At 42.4% G+C, this 14,958-nt stretch overlaps 1 long non-coding RNA gene across 2 annotated transcripts; it reads left to right on the plus strand.

Moving 5' to 3' along the window:
- The first annotated feature begins 16 nt into the window (after window positions 1-16).
- On the plus strand, window positions 17-5,799 carry LOC132679702 (uncharacterized). Of its 2 annotated transcripts, none has more exons than XR_014137353.1 (3): window positions 17-119; window positions 4,613-4,731; window positions 5,391-5,799. It is a non-coding gene; the product is annotated as an uncharacterized LOC132679702 (long non-coding RNA). The 2 variants fall into 2 exon arrangements; XR_009610284.3 differs by having other exon boundaries at window positions 22-123.
- The last annotated feature ends 9,159 nt before the right edge of the window (window positions 5,800-14,958 follow it).

Here is a 14,958-nt window from a genome sequence, read left to right on the forward strand (position 1 = left end):
GGCGGTGGGCATGCGCAGTAAGGCTTACGGGCGTCCCCCGCTCAGGTGGTATCTGACCGCGTCTCCTAGGAGACCGGGAGGCGGCTGGCGGTTGTCTCATCAACTTCAGTTCCTCTTTAGTAGGTAAAACTGGCAGCATGTTCTTTCTTTCTCTTTCTTTTATTTCTTTCTTTCTCTCTTTCTTTCTTTCTTTCTTTCTTTCTCTCTCCTTTCTCTCCTTTCTTTCCTTTTTTCTTTCTCTTTACCTATTTTACTTTCTCTCTCTCTCTTTCCCATAAACAAAGCAGTTACTGAGCAGGCAGGGCTTTTTGTCCATTTGTGGGTTAAAAGCCTCTGGCTGGCTGTACATGTGATTCATGGTTAATTCTGAAAAAAAAAAGTACACTAACTTTGAGAGAATCTTTGTAATTAAATAATTATAATAATAGGAATTACAGTTAACAGTTAACAATGCTTAGTATGTGTCCTAAGTGCTTTATATTTAATGATTAGTTAAATCCACAGAGCCCAATGAGGTCGTTACTATTATCCCCGTGTATTACAGATGAGGAAACTGAGGCACAATTTTGGCCCACATTACTTTGGTGAACAGATTGTACTGAGTGAACAAATTAATGAGAACTAGGAAAGGAAGAGCATGAATGCAAACTGTTCTTCAAAGAAACTTGGTTGTGGGGCACCTGGGTGGCTCAGGTGGTTAAACGTTTGACTTCCGTTCAGGTCATGATCTCCTAGTCCATGAGTTCGAGCCCTAGTCGGGTTCTGTGCTGACAGCTCAGAGCCTAGAGCCTGGAGCCCGCTTCGGATTCTGTGTCTCCCTCTCTCTCCGCCCCTCCCCTGCTTGCACTCTGTCTCTCAAAAATAAAATAAAAACATTAAAAAAAAATTTTTTTTTAATAAATAAGACTGGGGCACCTGGGTGGCTCAGTCGACTGGGCGTCCGACTTCGGCTCAGTCCATGATCTCACGGTCTGTGAGTTCGAGCCCTGCATCAGGCTCTGTGCTGACAACTCGGAGCCTGGAGCCTGCTTCAGATTCTCTCTCTCTCTCTCTCTCTCTCTCTCTCTGCCCCTCCCCTGTTTATGCTCTGTTTCTGTCTCTATCTCAAAAATAAATAAAAATTTTAAAAAATAATAAATAAAAAACTTGGTTGTGAAGGAAGGAGATACATAGTAACAAGAAGAAATCGAGGAAGAGTCGTTAAGAAGGCAAAGCCTGGGGCACATTTAAATGCTGACAGGAAATGGGGTGTCTGCGTGGCTCAGTTGGTTAAGTGCCAGACTCTAGACTCCAGCTCAGGTCATTATCCCAGGGTGGTGGGATTGACCCCCACATCAGGCTCTGTGCTAAGCAAGGAGCCTGCTTGGGATTCTCTCCTTCTCTCTCTCTCTCTCTGCCCCTCTTCCACTCTCTCTCTAAAATAAAAATTAAAAATAAAAAAAAAATGTATGTGATAGGAAAGAGCTGTAGAAACATACTGGTTAAAGACGCCATCGGAGAAAGAATGCTCTTTCGCTGTGAGCAGAGACTAGGCTCAAAAATGGGTGCAGATGCAAGTATATTCTGGGGTAGGAAGCTCAAAGAGGTTGAGGAAGGTCAAGGCTGAGGGGTTTTGTTTTTCTCTGAAGTAGAAAGCAAGGTAGTACAAATCCAGCCTCCAGTTGAATTCCTCTTGTGAAGAGCAAAGTGTGCACCTAAGTTGACTGCCTGAATTAATGTTACCATCTACAGGCTCTCCCAAAAGCCTTCCTCCAAAACCCATTCTCAGTTCATGCTGAACACAGAGCACTGGTGACTGACCAAAGTTCTATACCACCGTGGACTATGGTGGTAATTACCTTAACCGGGAGAATTTTCCAGTGACACTTACTGTCTATAGTCACATTTAATGCACAACCTGTATTAGTATGATTCTTTTGCTGCACAGAGCTTTTCTCCCTGAGTTACAATTTTCTTGAATTCCAAGATAAATTTTCTAAAATCATCATGGATTTTGGGGCGCCTGGGTGGCTCAGTCGGTTGAGCGGCCGACTTCGGCTCAGGTCATGATCTCGCGGTCCGTGAGTTCGAGCCCCGCGCCGGGCCCTGTGCTAACAGCTCAGAGCCTGGAGCCTGTTTCAGATTCTGTGTCTCCCTTTCTCTGACCCTCCCCCATTCATGCTCTGTCTCTCTCTGTCTCAAAAATAAATAAACGTTAAAAAAAAATTTAAAAAAAATAAAATCATCATGGATTTTGATATCAGATACACCTAGAATTTTAAATCTGGCTTTGTCACTCATTACCATGATACACACTACTTATCACTCTGGACCATAGTTATCGCTGTGTTGTGATGATGAAAACCTGTACTGAAAACGGCTAGTACAGCGTCTAACACAAAATAGCAATTCCCTTCCTACCTCCCTATCTTTCTTAGATCATCACTTAACACAGTGCCAAAGATACGATACTCAATATGCATGTCTTGTTTACCGTGATGGTGGTGATTAGGGCCAGATTAAGAGATGAGCCTGTCCGGCAGACGTCCAGAGTGGCACATCATGAAGGCTGCTGAAACTTCTCTATGTACTAAAATATCACAAGAATACGAGATGGAAGAAAAACCATTTTTAACTGCAATCTTTTCAACTGGGATCCTGTATGTGGTTGGGAAGAAAAAATACTTGGAAAGACAGTGAAACAGGCTCCATAAAAGACACGCTTGGGTAACAGAAGAGTTACCATGTGTAGGTTTAGTTAATGTGACAACTGCCTTCTCCCCACCCACTCCCACACAAAGAAACAAGATAGTGAATTTCTAAAAATATGTAGACATATATTGAAAATGCATCCTTTTAGAAGATGTGCCAACTTCTTTGCTCCCCAGGGCAAGTCCACAAATCTTAATACAATCCCGATCATATTGATGATAGTGATGCCTTGAGCTATAATCCCTTTTGAACTGGGGTCCTGGATTTCCTGTCTTAGAAATGCAAAGTCTAATTTTTCTAAGTCTGCAAGATACCCAAGGCATCCGTGTAATGAACAGCTACAGAAGATAGATACAATGTCTCCCTCAGGAGCAAAGTGCTGCTTACTGCCCATTATAAAATATTTGGGTTCCCCGAGCTGAAATTTCCTCTCCTATAATGCAACCTACTCCATGTGTACATGTTACCCTAGCCTCTTCACAATTCCTGTGCTTTACTGGGGCTTCTGTAACCAGTGTAAGGAGATGCTGGTATTCTGGCTGCTGGCTTGGACTCTTTTGTCTTTTATCAGCATGCACAAAATTGTGGTAAGCTAACTCATGAGCTTGCTGGAAGAGTAAAATCTCAGGCTCTTTGCAGTTCTCGGGACCCACACTAAACAATCTGTAACAGGATATATTAAAGGTTTTGAGCGATAAAGCAAAAGCTCAGAAAAGCAGGAATATAATTGTAATCGAGAAAGGCAGGAAGACGGTAATTCAAAATAGAGGCATGATTCAGCCAAAATAGATGAACATGGCTTTCATTCTGACCTACAGGTTTTTATGCCTTGTTAAACTTTCTTGATAAAGTTTTGGACCTAACCTCTAGGACGTGAGGAACTAGAAATTTAGTCCTGATAATAGTAATGCCCACTTTGGGGTTCTAAGAGGCAGAATCTAGACCTAGTAACATTGGGCATTAACATCAAGATGAAAAACTGTTTCCTGGAATGAAAAAGTGTCATGCAAAGATATTTTTTCACCCATCTATTCTTTGAAAAGCCTAGGGGATATATTCTTCTGAGATATTTCTTGGGATAATAATAATAAAGTTGCTCGTGGTATAAATTAGAATGTTTTTGGTTGGAAGTCACAGAACACCCAACTCTTAATTGATTTAAATAATGAATGAGATCTCTTGGGTCACACAGACCATGAAATTTCCTCAGTTTTTGTTTTTGTTTTTATTTTGGAGATCGAGCACATGCACACACACAAGCTGGGGAGGGGCAGAGGGACAGAAGGAGAGAATCCCAAGCAGGCTCCACACTCTACACTCCTGACGCAGGGCTCAATCCCACGACCGTGACATCCTGACGTGAGCCAAAAGCAGGAGTCAGACGCCCAACCAACTAAGCCACCCAGGTGCCCAAAATTACCTCAGTTCTAATGTTCTAGAGATATCACTTCTCTTTTAAAAGAATGTTCAAGATGCTCTCATAACTTACTGTTAGAAATGCAAATATGTACAGCCTTTTTGGAGGGGAATTTTCCAGTATGTAACAAAACTTTTTTTTAACTTTTTGACACAGCAATCCTTCTTCTAGGAATTTTTCCTGAAGTCATAACTCCAGTTCCGCTCCTAGGTATATATCCCTTATATCCATTTGAATAGATTTTAAATATGGAGATTCAAGATCCATAATCAACTCTGCCCTATGTCTGTGATTCTGGGGTATGCCTCTAACTTCGATGAGATGGTACCCTCCACTTCTTTCCCTGGAAGGTGAGGGATTTGGATCAGATGATAGCTCCCACTTATCAAAAGTCAGCTCTGTTGCAAACACTATGTTTATTATTCTACTGTATGATTCCCAATCCTTTCTTGCAAGGTATGTATGTATGTATGTATGTATGTATGTATGTGTTTAATTTTTGAGGTAGGGTTCACACCCAGCACGGAGCCCAAAGCAGAGCTTGAACTCATGACCCTGAGATCAAGACCTGAGCTGAGATCAAGAGTTGGATGCTTAACTGAGCCACCCCGGCACCCCGCAAGGTATTTATTATACCCCCATTTCATAGGCAAGGACGTTGAGGCTCGGAGAAGTTTAACCATCATACAGTCCTCCGGTCAGTAAACCCAGGTTTACCTGACTATAAAGCCTACAGTCTTCCTAACGCACTAAGTGGCTTCAGAAGATGCAAAAGCTTTGAGGCCTTTCACAACTCCATATTCTGTGATTCTCTACAATTAAGGGAATCAACATGTCCACCAAAGTGCTAATAGTTCATAACCTCAGCATTCATTCCTTTCTCCCCGGGAATTAACCAGCAGTCAACCGAGTATCATGTTCACTTACCCTAAAGTCATCGTCACCTCAACCTCTTCTTGCCTCGTGTACCTCAAGGTAGTTCATTGTCCTTGCTTCTTCCTCTTTATCTCACCCCTGTCTAGGCAGTTACTCCGTGCTCTATCTGTGTACTTGAGTTTGTAGGCTCCTTACCAGATAAGTGGTTTTGTTGGAGCGTGGATGTACTTGTAATTCACATAGATAACTGTGCTCATTCTTTGTCCTGGCTGGGATCTGAGATTCTCAAATCCATCTCTGTTCTTTCCCCGCTCTGTTTTGCAAAGCAAAAGCACCGGGGGGAGATAGGAGGATGGAAGAGGGGAGAAGGGAGAAGCTGGTGGTGCGCCTTCTCTGTCTTTTTTAGGATCTCCTACAGCAAGCGTGTCTTCTCCAGAGCTCCAGTCTCCGCTGAACAACCCTGCCGTAGTTCCGGCTTCTGCAGAGTGACCTCAGCCCCTGGACTTAGGTCACATCACTTTCTCCCCTTGTCCCTCTCACCTCCCTGGGTGGAGACGACTTCCTGCCATTAGAAAGCCTGAGCCTCACCTATCCCGTTTGGTTTCTTAACTGTTTCATCGCCTGTATAACGGATTCCTCATATTAAATTCTCTCGGGGGGTCTGGGGGGCCCAGCTGGTAAAGCATCCAACTCTTGGCTTTGGCTCAGGTCATGATCCCAGGGTCATGGGATTGAGCCCGGAGCTGGGCTCCGCTCTAACAGCGTGGAGCCTTCTTAAGAGTCTCTCTCCCTCTGCCTCTCTCCCCCGTTCATGCTCTTTCTCTCTAAAATAAATTTTTAAAAAATCTCTCTGTTTTAAACTACTTAACGTGTTATCTCTTTTCCTAGTTAATTCTCAGCAGATACACTCAGTTTTTCCCTTTTTTAAAGGTCTGTCTCTATTCCTATTTGTCTGTGTTACTGTCTAACTGCTGCAAGGTGGTCTACACTGTGTACCCAACATCTTGTGCTTGTCCGTGTCCTCCATAAGTGTCTCCAATTCTTGCCCCCACACACAGCACTTTGACGAATATTCTCTGTGTATGTCCCCTCATAGATCTTCTATGAGAGTTTTTCTGCAATATATCCTTGGAATGGGGTGACTGGGTCACGAACACATTAACTCGCCTAAATTCTGTTAGGTTGGTGGACAAAATTTCTTTCTCCATTTCCTCAACTCTTGACATCATTCAACTTTCCAATTTTTGCCTTACTTTATTAAATTTCACAATAGTATCATTCAACAGAAGGATTGACTAACAATTGTTGAATGTTATACTATATGCCAGCCACTTTACATAGTTTCTCCTTTAGTCCTTACTCCAGTTCTATGGGTAAGTGCCAGGTGAAGGAACAAAGGATCAGAGAGGTTAAGCAACTGGCCCAAGGCCACGTAGCTAAGAAATTGCAGGACTGGATCACAATCCAGGCCGATCTGCTCTAAAGCTTGTGTCTCTGACCCTTATGGCATATTGCTTTTACATCAATGGGGACGTCCCTGCTTTATACTTGAACAACTGAGACTGGAGAGATGAGATCAATTACATAATAGTGTTTGCATAGCTGGGAAGAATTGGGGATCATTTTGACCTTGGGTCTCACCTAAAGCCGGTGCTCTTGACTTTGCACAGCACCACCCAACAGACACCACGTCTGGGACAACAGAGAGCCCAGGGCGGTGACCTTGTGACTGCCAGTGACGTTTTTGAATTCTCTAAGCCACACCGACAGATAATCGGGTTCACCAGAAGACCTACGGAAATAAAATTGCCCTAAATTTAATTTAATTGCTTTAGGAGGTGAAAAGATTGAGGTCGGCATCCACGTTAGAATAAGCACTTTGAGGAGTCTGGCCATCTAAAGCCCAAGGTACTAGAACTCACCAGTTGACAACATTCATTTCCCAATTAAAAGACTTCCTGCAAATCAAACCATAATGAGATGCCACTTCACACCCACCAGGATGGCTAGAAAAATATAAACAAATAAATAACAAGCGTTGGTAAAGGCATAGAGAAATTGGATTATTCGTGTATAGCTGGAGGGAATGTAAAATGTCTCAGCCCCCGTGGAAAACATTCTGGCCATCCTCAAAATCTTAAATGGAGAGTTACCCTATGACCCAGCACACCCACTCCTGGGTCTATACCCCCGAGAGGTAAAAACCATCGTACACACAAACGCTTGTACATAAACGTTCATAGCAACATTTTTCACGACAGCCGTGAAATAGAAACCACCCAAATACCCATCGACTGATGGACGAATAACTAAAATGTGGTATACCCACATAACGAAACGTTATTTGGCAAGAAAAAGAAATGAAGTGCTGACTTGTGCTATGACCTGTACGAACCTCAAAAACATTATGTTAAGTGGAAGGAGCCAGTCACGAAGGACACATGCTGTATGATTCCACGTGCATGAAACGTCCAGAATAGGAGAACGTAGAGACAGAAAGCAGATTCGTGGTCGCCTAGGGCTGGAGGGTGTGTGTGTGGGGAGGTGTTGGCTGGGGAGGGCTAATGGGTACAGGGTTTCTTTTAGGAGCAATGAAAATGCTCTAAAACCGATGGTGTGATGGACGCACAACTCGTGAATAAGCTAAAAGCTGTTTAACTGTCCACTTTAATAGGTGACCTGTATGCATGTTGAGTTTTTCAGGAAAGCTGTAGAAAAAGGCTATGAGGTTAAGACTTTTGGAGAAATGGATGCTGGGAATGGACAAGGATGACATTATCTTCTTTATTTTATTACTTTTACACACAGTTATAATTGTGTAATTATACACAATTACACTCAGCTTGTGCCAGAAGAAATTTTTACTTCTCAGAGACTGCTTTTTTTTTTTTAGCCATCTGTATGTTTCTTTTGGGTCTTATGAGATAGGGTTTCCAATTCCTTTTTTCTTTTTCCTTTTTATTTATATTTATAGACATATATGAGGAGAGTTGTTAGAATAAAAACCTGTTATATAGTTGAGGATGGAAATAGTAGATAGAATTCTCCCACCATTAAAGGTAAAAAAAAAAAAAAAAAAAAATTCAAAGGAAGTTCCAATAAAACTATGCAGACTGAATTTAAATAATCATTTTTGAGCAGCAACTCTCAGAATTTTGGGACTCGGGAGCACTTTCCACTCTTAAAAATTACTAAGGACCCCAAAGAACTTTTGTTTATGTAGGTTATATCGAATATTATTTACTATATTGCAAATTAAATTGAGGAATTAAAAACATATGTCTTTATTCAATCTATTACATGTCAACATATTTTAAAAAGGATTTTCTAAAATAAAAAGTTGGTGGGGTGCCTGGGTGGTGCAGTCAGTGGAGTGTCTGATTCTTGATCTCAGCTCAGGTCATAATCTCACATTATGTTTGAGCCCTACATCAGGCTCTATGCTGATGGTGTGAACCTACTTGGGATTCTGTCTCTTCTTCTCTCTGCCTCTTCCCTGCTTGTGCTCTCTCTCTCTCTCTCTCTCTCTCAAAATAAATGAATAAATTTAAAATATAAAAAAGATGGAACTGGAGGGTATTATGCTAAGTGAAATTAGTCAGAGAAAGACAATTATCATATGACTTCACTCATATGAGGACATTAAGAGACAAAACAGATGAACATAAGGGAAGGGAAACAAAAATAATATAAAAACAGGGAGGGGGACAAAGCAAAGAGACCCATAAATATGGAGAACAGAGGGTTTCTGGAGGGGTTGTGGGTGGGGGATGGGCTAAAGGGGTAAGGGGCATTAAGGAATCTACATCGTTGCACTATTTGCTAACTAATTTGGATGTAAATTAAAAATAAAATTTAAGAAAACTAAAATAAATAAAGAAAAAAGGAATAAAAGAAATAAAAAATTGGTGAGGAGCTCCTGGCTGGCTCAATTGGTAGAGCATGAGACTCTTAGCCTCAGAGTTCTGAGTTCAAACCCCAAGTTGGGTGTGGAGATTACTGAAAAAAATAAAATCTTTAATAATATTAAATTAAATTAAAACTTGGTGAAAGGAATAGCATTGTTTTACATTTTTTTCGCAAATTTCTTTTGTGGTTGCTTTAATCAAACGACTGCTAGGATCTCCTATCCACTTCTGAATTTAATCTGTTGTAATGTAAGCACGGTGCGAATACCAACATAAAGAGAAAGGAAAATAACATCTTAGTATTTTTTATGAACATGGTTTTGATTTCATGAACCCCCTGAAAGGTCTCGGCAATCCCCAGGAGTCTTAGATCGTGGTGTGCCAACCACTGGTTTAGCGTTTGCTAAAATTCCTGATAAGAGTTCTGTTGACTACCTTTCACATTTCATTTTAATTCAATCATTATTGAATAATTACATTTCAAAATATGTGCACATGGGTCACCTGGGTGGCTCAGTCGGTTAAGCGTCCGACTCTTAGCTGCGGCCTGCGTCATGAGCTCACGCTTCCGGAGATGAGCCCCCCTGTCAGAGGCGCCTGCTTCGGATTCTCTCTCTCTCTGAAAATAAATAAATAGAGACTTTAAACAACAACAGCAAAATATGTGCACAGATGTCTAGGTATATGTACAAAAACTCCATAATAAAGCGTGTGCCTCAACAACTAAACATTTACTTTTGCTCCATGAAAACATGGAAACCATCTTAACACCGGAAGAGGAATGGCGAGCAGTAAAAGGAAATCCCTCGCAGTGAAGTAATGGGGCTACGGTTGATGATGTCAAACGCAGAGTGTGTTGCTCTTCTCCTCAACTTTAGGTGCGCTTTTTGGTAATCACAATTACTGGAAAGCCCAAAAGGAAGCTAAGAAGGTGTCACCAGTGGTTTTGAAGCCTTGTGTGAGGAACTGACAGGACAGCAGAAAAGAAGCAAGTTTCAGGCCAGCCCAGCTCAGATGTCGATAATACAGGAGCAAGAATATTGGTAACAGGGGTCCCAGTAATCGTGGGGGTGATACAACAGGGTCTGAACAAATCCGTTTTGCTACAATAGTTCCCATGGCCACGAACAGAGCCTGGGCACTAAACAAAGTGAACTCTGAAATGGGGGACATGGAGGTTGACCTTATCATAAAAGCCACTGAGAGGGGCGCCTGGGTGGCGCAGTCGGTTAAGCGTCCGACTTCAGCCAGGTCACGATCTCACGGTCCGTGAGTTCGAGCCCCGCGTCAGGCTCTGGGCTGATGGCTCGGAGCCTGGAGCCTGTTTCCGATTCTGTGTCTCCCTCTCTCTCTGCCCCTCCCCCGTTCATGCTCTGTCTCTCTCTGTCCCAAAAAAAATAAATAAAAAACGTTGAAAAAAAAAAAATTAAAAAAAAAAAAAAAAAAAAAGCCACTGAGAATCAGGGAAATAAAACTTGGGGTACGAATAAGGAAATACAGGCATACGCTCTGCTTCAAGGACCCACATACAGTAAAACCTTGGTTTGTAAGCATAAATCGTCCCCGAAACATGTTCGTAATCTAAAGCACTTGTATATCAAAGCCTGAATTTCCCCATAAGAAATAATGGAAATTCAGACGATTTGTTCTACAACCCCAAACATTCATATAAGAATGATCACAATCCTGTAATATAATATAAAATGAAAAGCAAATACAAAATATAAAGAACAATAAACAAATTAACCTGCACTTACCTTTGAAAGCCTTCGTGGCTGGTGTGAGGGAGACGAGAGAGGGGAGGGCTATTGTGTAGGACAACTTTCAGTATCACTAATGGAATTACTGCTATCTTTTGGCTCAATGGAATCTTTTTCTGCACGGGGACCATTGTATATGCTCACACGGATGTTGACTACAGTAAAGTATTCATAAACTCTTGTCAGAGACTGTATTTAATGTAACTGGCAATAAGGCAGCAGAGGAAAAGGTCTATTATCTGCAGGCGGCCTGACCTAGAATGAAGCAAAGGACCGTCCATAGGTGCTTGGAAGTGACAAAAAATACTCTAGTGCCAGTTGTGGGCACCTTCCAACATTCTGAAAAATCACTCATTTCTGCCAAACACCACAGCCCGAGACTGAGCATCCGAGCATGGGAGACGATCACCCACAATCCTGCAGGGAGCGAGAACGAGAGCAAGAGCGACAGCAAGAGAGAGAGAGGGAGGGAGGGAGGGAGAGAAGAACCATTGGTTCAGTTGTGATCATGTGGCTTTTGGAATCACGTACTGCTCGTATTGCAAGACATCGCTCGTTTTATCAAGCTAAAATGTATTAGCAATGCTTGCTCGTCTTGCGGAACACTCGCAGAACAAGTCGCTTGCAATCCAAGGTTGTACTGCCTAAAAACAGAGAAGTGAACTGGAACTCTCTCCAAAACGTGCACGCCTACTGTGGAAATACCCACAGCAGCGGGGGAAGACGGCGGGAAGCATTCAGCAAAGCAGAAACGGGGGCAGGGCGATGGAGGTTTGTTGGAGGGACGGCAGACCACAGACCGCCAGGCCACACTGAGAAAATGAGTCATGTTTTCCCAAACGAGATGCAAACCCGCACAGGAAACATAGAGAGGTTTGGACTGTCTGTTCGCTGATGGAAGCCTCATTCTGTTGAAAGCCGAGCTTCAGATATGTCCTTTACCTCCTTTGGTGGAGATTAAAGTGCTCAAATTTAGATATTTAATGAGAGGAGCTGCTGCATAAAATTTAACTCTGACCATGTGAAAAGGCAGTAGCAGAAAATGACCGCGTTATCTTAGAGGAAACATGGGTGCAGTCAGATATGTCTTAGACCTAAGAATAGTAGAATTTCAGAGCAGGAAAAAAAAAAAAAAGATATAACCCTGTGGGTAGACAATTTAAAAGTGAACAGGGCTGAAGGAGGGTGTCTATAAAAATGAGTAAGTCTCTTAAAGCATGGAATTATCATAAATATGATACATATTTTTAAAAATTTGTTTAATGTTTATTTTTGAGAGAGAGAGAGAGAGAGAAAGCGGGGGAGGGCCAGAAAGAGAGGGAAACAGACGATCTGCACAGAGCCCAACATGGGGCTCGAACTCACAAACCGCGACATCATGACCTGAGCTGAAGATAGATGCTTAACCGGCTGAGCCACCCGGACGCCCCATAAATATGATATCTTTTGATTAAGCCAAGCGTTTAATAGTTTGTGAATAAGATGGGAAAACGAGTGGACAGATAAAACACTCACTACTGTGAAATCCTGATTTCTTAAAGGTCTAAAAGGGCACAGCCCATACCCTTGGACCCACCGATTCCCCTCTGAGGATCCATCCCTCGGAAATACCAGCCCAGGTACAGAAAGAAATATATGGCAAGATTAGGTACTGCAGCTTTGTTTGGAGAATCATACAAATGACTGGGATTGGCGTAATAATTACGGTACTCCTCGTCATGGGATATCTCACAGCACTTCTCGCAGGAGGGAGCTGCCTACAGGGTTATGGAGGAGAGGGGAGCCCAGCGTTGTTTGGGTGAAAAGCAAGAGGTGTGGTCAGAGGCAAGCACAGAGTGCCACGGGGAGGGCCCCGGGTGTGGAGCCCGAGGCAGAACCCGGCACCACTGAAGGCAGAGAGAGGAGGGTAAGAAAGCAAACGACAAATCGAAAACAAGAGGCGAGTGATAATACTGGCTAGTTAAGTGTAACAAATACACCATAGCAATGGAAGATGCTAATCGTTGCTAAACCTGGGGCCAGGTACGTTTAGCTTGTCAATTTTCCTGTAAATGTGACAGCATTTTCAAAAAAAATAAAGCCTATTTAAAACTGTACGCGCACAAGGATGAGACGTTTCCGGACAAAAAGATGGCAATTTAGTGTGTTTTTTTTTTTTAATCACCTTTGTAGTAAAACCAAAATGAAGGGTAAAGGGTGACAAATATCACAATATGTTTACTAGTTACATCAGAAAAATCCCAGTAACTCGAAGACTGCAACATTTCGTGTAAATTACAAGTTCCTCAGAATTTACGAATTAATTTTTAACTACTGGCAACAAAGGAATATTCTTTGCCTTGTAGACAAAGCATAACTGAATCGGGAAACTCATTTTTACCCACTGTGGACTCAAAAGTGTTTTGTTCCTGCCGGTCTCCCAAAACCTCCTGTCAAGCTTGGGTACATAACTTTTCTTCATATTTGATCTTAGCATTTGTAAGGGATAAATAATTGATCAGCACAGGAATTCTGGGAATATATTCAGCTTACGCTCAGCACTAAACTCTTTCTAAATGTCCTTAGGCGGCAACCCAAAATGTGCATCACCGAGATGTCAGTCGGAACGGGAAGCGCAGTGACACCATGGATTAGAGTCAAGAAATGTGAAATGCAAACAGGGGACTAGGAGACGTCAGTTTCACTGCTAGTTAAGTAGTCGGTGGACCCGGCTACTTAAAAAAAAAAAAAGCCCGGGGCGCCTGGGTGGCGCAGTCGGTTAAGCGTCCGACTTCAGCCAGGTCACGATCCTGCGGTCCGTGAGTTCGAGCCCCGCGTCAGGCTCTGGGCTGATGGCTCGGAGCCTGGAGCCTGTTTCCGATTCTGTGTCTCCCTCTCTCTCTGCCCCTCCCCCGTTCATGCGCTGTCTCTCTCTGTCCCAAAAATAAATAAAAAACGTTGAAAAAAAAAAAAAAAAGCCCTTTAATGTCTCTCGAGTAAGACTATAACCTCTTTGAGGGTAGAATCTCCCCCCTTCTAATTTTAATAAAATATGGTTGCAAATGGAAACTGCAAAGTGCGCCGAAGAAAAAGTATAATTTAAACGTTTTTTATCGTATTACGATAACACACCATGAGGTCTACTCTCTGAAATGGCTAAGTGTACAATGTTGTACAGCCTAGCTCTAGAATTTACCCATCTTGCATAACTGACCCCTGATGCCATTGATTAACAACTCACCTTTCCCCCCTCCCTCTAGCCTCTGGCAACCCCCGTTCTCTGTTTTTATGAGTTTGGCTATTTTAGGTACCTCCTATAAATGGAATCATGCAGTATTTGCTTTTCTGTGACTGGCTTTTTTCACTCAGCATAATATGTCCTCAAGTTTCACCCATGCCGTCACGTATGCAGAATTTCCTTCTTTTTTAAGGCGGAATAATAAAAATCCCGTTGTGTGGGGGCGCCTGGCTGGCTCAGTCAGTAGAGCATGTGACTCTTTTATTTTTTTAAGTTTATTTTTTTAGTAATCTCTATACCCAACATGGGGCTCGAACTCACAACCTCAAGACCAAGAGTCACATGCATGCAGCTCTTGATCCCACAGTTGTGAATTTGAGCCCCACTTGGGTGTAGAAATTACTTAAAAATAAAGTCCTAAAAAAAATATTCCACTGTGTGTACGTACCACATTTCTTTATCCATTCATCCATCTCTGGGCATTTAGGTTGTTTCCACATGTTGACTATTGTGAATAATGCTTCAGTGAACATTGGAGGCCTAATACCTGTTTGAATTCCTGATTTCATTTCTTTCATATAAATACCCAGAAGTGGGGGCACCTGGTGGCTCAGTCGGTTAAGCATCTGACTTGGGCTCAGGTCAGGATCTTGCAGTTCATGAGTTCGCGCCCTGCATTGAGCTCTGTTGACAGGTCAGAGACTGGAACCTGCTTTGGATTCTGTGTCTCCTTCTCTCTCTGCCCCTCCTCTGCTCATGCTCTGTCTGCCTCTTTCAAAAATAAATAAACATTAAAAACCATTAGATACCCAGAAGTGGGATTGCCAGATCAGGTGGTGGTTCCATTTCTAATTTTTTTGAGGAATCTCCATGCTGTTTTCCATAGTGGCTGCACTGTTTGCATTCCCACCACCAGTGTATAAGAGTTCCCTTTCCCCACATCCCTGCCAACATTTATTATCTTTTGGGTTTGGTTGTTGCTGTGCTTTTTTTTTTTTTTTAAGTTTATTTATTTATTTTGAGAGAGAGCTTGAGCATGGGGGTGGGAAGGAGCAGAGAGAGCAGAGAGAGAGAATCCTAAGCTGACTC

The sequence above is a fragment of the Panthera onca genome, chromosome A2 (assembly GCF_046562875.1).
Source record: "Panthera onca isolate mPanOnc1 chromosome A2, mPanOnc1 haplotype 2, whole genome shotgun sequence".
NCBI lineage: Eukaryota > Metazoa > Chordata > Mammalia > Carnivora > Felidae > Panthera > Panthera onca.